The following is a 6,752-nucleotide window of genomic DNA, read 5'->3' on the forward strand; positions in this document are numbered from 1 at the left end:
GTTTTGTATGCTGAAGGAACAGAAAGACAGGCAGTTTTACCAGTAAATATGTTGCTTCAGTTCTCTATGTCACATAACAAATCACCATAAACATAACACACTAAAATGTAACTATTATCTTCTGTGAATTAGGAGCTTTGGAAATGCTTATCTGGTCCTCTGTGAGACTTCAGTAATGGTATTAACTAGGGCTACATTCTTATCTGAAAGCTCAGTTGGGAAAGTTCCTGCAAACAAGCCCACTCACCTTGTCAGGAGAATTGATTTTCTTGAAGCTATAGGATTTATTGCAGCTTGCTTCTTCAAAGCCACTAAGGATAAAAAAAAAAAGACTTTAGAGTGATTCTGCTATCAAGATGGAGACTTATTTGGCATAAGTTATTCAGAAGAGTGATACTCCATCACTCCTCTTCGTCATATATTATTGGTTAGAAGGAAGTTACCAACCCTGCCAACATTCAAGGACAGGCATTTTACATTGTGGGAAGGTGGAGACCATAGGGGTCACCCAGTATCTGACTGTGACAGAGGGAATGCAAAATAGGATAATGTTTAAGAAATAATTAGAAGGATATGCTGAGCTATGTTAGCAGTAATAAAATTTTTATCTGTATTTTAAGGAGACTGCAAGATTTTTGACAAGTTTTTGGCACAATCTGATTTACTTTCAGATGATAACCTCTAGATACAAATTATCTTTGCTATATCTCCTCCTCTCAGTGATAAGATAAAGCAGTTCCTATTTCAATCATAGGAGTATTTAAACAAAAGCAAGCATGAAGGGATCTCATGAGTAATGAATGTTAAATATGAGTCAGGTCCTATGACTCTTTTCGTAACTCTCTGCAATAGCCCTACAGACTAAACACTATTTAGCCCATTAAATAGAGGATTCAAAGAAATGGAAATATATTCCATGTTCCTGGGTTGTAAAGTAATGTTATAAAAATGGCCATACTACCCAAAGCAATCTACAGATTCAACACAATCCCTATCAAATCACCCATGACATTTTTCACAAAACTTGAGCAAAATATGTTAAAGTATGTTTAGAAGCACAAAAGACCCAGAATAGCCAAAGTCATCCTGAGAAAGAAAAATGGACTGGAGGATTTCAGACTATTATACTATACTACTTCAGACTATACTACAAAGCTGCAGTCACCAAAACTGTATGGTACTAGCACATACTATACCAATCTAGACAATACTACAAAGCTACAATCATCAAGACATTATGGTACTAGCACAAAGACAGAAATTTAGATCAGTGAAACAGGATAGAAAGCCCAGAATTTAACCTATGCACCTACAGCCAACTAGTCTATGACAAAGGAGGCAAGAACATGCAAAGGAGAAAGGACAGTCCCTTCAATAAGTAGTGCTGGGAAAACTGGACAGCCATAATTAAAAGAATGAAATTAGAACACTTCCTAATACCATACACAAAATAAACTCAAAATGGACTAAAGACCTAAATATAAGACCGGATACTATATAACTCTTAGAGGAAAACAGACCAAACATTCTCAGATGTAAACCACAGCAATATCTTCATGGATCCACCCCCTAGAGTAATGACAATAAAAACAAAATTAAACAATGGGACTTAATTAAACTTAAAAGTTTCTGCACAGCAAAGGAAACCCTAAACAAAACAAAAAGACAATCCACAGAATGGGAGAAAATATTTGCAAATGAAGTGACAGATAAAGGATTAATCTCCAAAATTTATAATCACCTCCTGCAGCTCAATACCAATAAAACAAACAACCCCATCAAAAAACGGGCAGAATATCTAAACAGACAATTCTTCAAAGAAGACATACAGATGGCCAAAAAACACATGAAAAGATGTTCAACACCACTCATTATTAAAGAAATGCAAATCAAAATTACTATGAGGTCCCAACTTACAGCCACCAGAATGGCCATCATCAAAAGATGTCTACAAACCTTGAATGCTGGAGAGGGTGTGGGAATCTTATTGCACTGTTGGTGGGAATGTAAATGGTGAAACTACTGTGGAAAACAGTATGGAGATTCCTCAGAAAACTGAAAGTAGAATTTCCATTAGATCCAGCAATCCCATTCCTGGGCATCTATCCAGAGAAAACCATGACTCAAAAAGATGCACGTACTCCAATGTTCACTGTAGCACTATATACAATAGCCAAGACATGGAAATAACCTAAATGTCCATCAACAGAGGAGTGGATCAAGAAGATGTGGTACATATATACAATGGAATATTACTCAGCCATTAAAAGGAAAGAAATAATGGCATTAACAGCAAAGTGGATGGACATAGAAATTAGCATACTGAGTGAAGTTAGTCAGACAGTGAGACACCAACATCGTATGCTGTCACTTACATATGGAATCTTAAAAAAGGACACAATGAAATTCTTTGAAGAACAGATACTGACTCATAGACTTTGAAAAACTTATGTTTTCTAAAGGAGACAGGTTGGAGGGATGGGGAGATGGGATGGGAACTTGGGATGGAAATGTTATAAAATTGGGTTCTGATGATCATTGTACAACTATAAATTTACTAAAATTCATTTAAAAAAGAAATGGAAAGATATTCCATGTTCATGGCTTAGAAAAATTAATATTGTAGAAATGGCCACATTATCCACAGCAATTTACAGATTTGATGCAGTCCCTATCAAATTACCCATGACATTTTTCACAGAACTAGAACAAACAATCCAAAAATTTATATGGAACCACAAAAGACCCAGAATTGCCAAAGTGATTCTGAGGAACAAAAACCAAGCAGGTGACATATAACTCTCCCAGACATCAGGCAATATTACAAAGCCACAATAATCAAGATAGTGTGGTACTCATACCAAAACAGACATACAGACCAATGGAACAGAATAGAGAACCCAGAAATAAACCCAGACAACTATGGTCAATTAATCTTCAACAAGGAGGTAAGGATATGAGGTAGAGAAAATACAGTGTTTTCAGCTAGTGGTGCTGGGAAAACTAGACAGCCACGTGTAAGTCAATGAAACTGGAACATATCGTCACACCATGCACAAAAATAAACTCAGAATGGCTGAAAGACTTTAATGTAAGACAAGACACCATCAAACTCCTAGAAAAGAACATAGGGAAAACATTCTCTGACATCAACCTTACAAACGTTTTCCTAGGTGTCTCCCAAGGCGACAGAAATAAAAGCAAAAATAAACCAATGGGACCTAATCAAACTAACAAGTTTTGCACAGCAAAGGAAACCAAAAAGAAAACAAAAAGACAACTTACACAATGTGATAAAATAGTTTCAAACGTGCAACTGGCAAGGGCTTGATCTCTAAAATATACAAACTTATACAACTCAGCAGCAAAACAAATCAACAACCTGATGGAAAAATGGGCAAAAGACCTGAAGAGATATTTCTCCAAAGATATACAGATTGCCAACAATCACATGAAAAAATGCTCAACATCACTGATTAGCAGAGAAATGCAAATCAAAACTACCATGAGATACCACCTCATACCAGTCAGAATGGCCATCATTAAGAAGTCCACAAATAACAAATGCTGGAGGGGGTGTGGAGAAAAGGGAACTCTCCTATACTGTTGGTGGGAATGTAAATTGGTACAACCACTATGGAAAACAGTATGGAGGTAACTCAGAAAATTAAATATAGAACTACCATATGACCCAGCAATCCCACTCTTGGGCATATATCCAGACAAAACTTTCCTTGAAAAAGACACACACCCCCACATGTTCATTGCATCACTATTCAGAATAGCCAAGACATGGAAACACACTAAATGTCCATTAACAGATGAATGGATTAAGAAGTTGTGGCATATATATACACAATGTAATACTACTCAGCCATAAAAAGAACAAAATAATGCCATTTGCAGCAACATGGATGGAACTAGAGACTCTCATACTAAGTAAGTCAGAAAGAGAAAGACGAATACCATTTGATATCACATATATCTGGAGTTTTCTGTACAGCACAAATGAATTTTTCCACAGAAAAGAAAATCATGGACTTGGACAACGGACTTGGAGAACAGACTTGTGGTTGCCAAGGGGTGGAGGAGGGAGTGGGATGGACTAGGAATCTGGGGTTAATAGATGCAAAGTATTGGAATGGATAAGCAACGAGACCCTGCTGTATAGCACTGGGAAGTATATCTCATCAATTGTGATGGAGCATGCTGGAGGATAATGTGAGAAAAAGAATGTATATATGTGTGTGTGTGACTGGGTCACTTTACTGTACAGTAGAAAATTGACAGAACACTGTAAACCAACTATAATGGAAAAGCTAAAAAGAATTAAATAAAAATAAACAAATAAATGAATAGAAGGAAATTGGAGCAGGAAATAAATGTTGTTTTGCCTGGAATTATATAAACTACCCATGGTTATGTTTAAATATGGGTCCATGATTTTCCCTCTTGAAACATGATATTCACACTGAACTTTGTTTTTAAACATTCAATATAATTAATGTGTACAACATAATGATTTTTGTATATATACATGGTAGAATGATTTCTACAGTCAAGCTAATCAATGTATCTTCTCACACAGTTACATTTTTGTGTGTGATGAGAGCCCCTGAAATCTACTCTTAGCAAATGTCCAGTATTTAATATAGTAGTAACAACTATAGTCATCCTGCTGTACATTTGATCTCTGCGGACTTACATCTTACATAACTGCAACTTTATAGCTTTTGACCAAAATCTCTTCATTTACTCCACCTACCCTTCTATTTTGTGCTTCCAGATACTTAGCTTTTTTAGATTCTAGATATAAGAAGGAGAATGCATTTTTTTTCAGTAACTTATTTCACTAAGAATAATTTCTTCCACTTTCATCCATGTTCTTGCAAATGGTAGAATCTTTTATTAAAGCTGAGTAATATTCCACTGTGTATACATTATATATATGTGTGTGTGTGTATATATATATATAATCTTATTTACCCATTCATCCATCCACAGACACTTAGATTCTTTCAGTACCTTGGCTATTATGAATAATGCACAATGGACATGGGAGTGCAGATATCACTTTGAGGCACTGAATTTATTTCCTTTAGGTATATACCCAGAAAAAGAATTGCTAGATTATGCAGAAGTTCCTTTTTTTTTAGATGATCCATCATACAGTTTTTGGTAAAGGTTGTAGCCAATATATGTTCCCACGAGCAGTGGAGGATTCCCTACTCTCCACATACTCATCAACACTTTTTTTCTTTCTATAATAGAATCAAGCCTTAGTATAACAAGACTTCTAAACTTTCACAATCCAATGTTTCTAACTCGTCAAAATTTTGGAAACAGAGAGAAAGGTTTTGAGAAATACTGGACAGCCTTAAGTGCATTATATAATCATATCCAGGTGTTCTTCCAAAAGTACTGGAATTTTTATTTTTATTATTATTATTTTTGTATTTCTGTATTTTGAGGGCCACACCAATGCCATATAGAGATTCCCAGGCTAGGGGTCAAATTGGAGCTGTAGATGCTGGCCTGTACCACAACCATAGCAATACCAGATCCAACCTGCTTTTGCAACTTATACTACAGCTCACTTAACCCACTGAACAAGGCCAGGGATTGAACCCGCATCCTCATGGATGCTAATCAGATTCGTTTCCACTGAGCCACGATGGGAATTCCACTATTGGAATTTTTAAAAAGTTGATCATAAACTTCTATAATCTTGAGACTATTTCAGTCACACCATCTTGATTAATGAAGAGATTCACTAGCTATTGAATATAGTAACTTGTCGAAATCACACTTCTAATAATTTTAGCAATATTCAGGTACTTATTAGGTCACCTATAATATTGTACTATCTTTAAAAAAATAAAATGGGTGGAATATTATTTTATTCTCATTTTGAAACAGTGAGCTTAATATAAAAATTGCAGAATCATGACAAGGAAAGACAATTAGTAGCTTTTTATAACAATATTTAATGTCATAAATAATAACTTTTAAAAATTCATGAGAAATGGGGAATTCTTGATGTGGTTCAGTAGGTTACAAACCCAACAAGTATCCATGAGGATGAGTTTGATCCCTGGGCTTGCTCAGGGTGTTAAGGATCCAGCATTGCCATGACCTGTGGTGTAGATTGCAGATATGGCTCAGATCTTGCGTTCTGTGGCTGAGGTGCAGGCTGGCAGCTGCAGCTCTGATTCAACCCCTAGACTGAGAATTTCCATGTGCCACAGGTGGAAGACAAAACAAAAAAATCATGAGAAATGAATATATATTTGGACTCCTTTTTTATTAACAATGTATTTTCAGATAATTTTCAGTGTAATTATCTTCTATACACACAAGTTATTGGCATATAATCAATATACTGAGAATAATAATTAGTAATATTCATTGAGGTTTTATTATGTGAGATATTATTCTAATCATTTTTCATATATTATATTATTAAATTTTCATAAACACTACAAGAATTATCATTATTAAATTGTTTAAATAAGTCCACCTACAACATATGCTAGTCAAGGATCGAGATAAAAAATCATTGCTGAGTTACCTAAGCACTAGTATACTAGTAATAGTATAAAACAGATGATTTCTATAACCTTTCTTTGACTTAGAGCTCTATCATGCTTGAGAAAAGAATACTTCAGAGCTTTCAGCATTCTACATAGAAAACACCAGGGATAGTCTGCTTGGTATATGGTTAGCACCTCCTCCCACAGCTGCCCAAAGCA

Source organism: Sus scrofa, chromosome 1, assembly GCF_000003025.6.
Source record: "Sus scrofa isolate TJ Tabasco breed Duroc chromosome 1, Sscrofa11.1, whole genome shotgun sequence".
Taxonomy (NCBI): Eukaryota; Metazoa; Chordata; class Mammalia; order Artiodactyla; family Suidae; genus Sus; species Sus scrofa.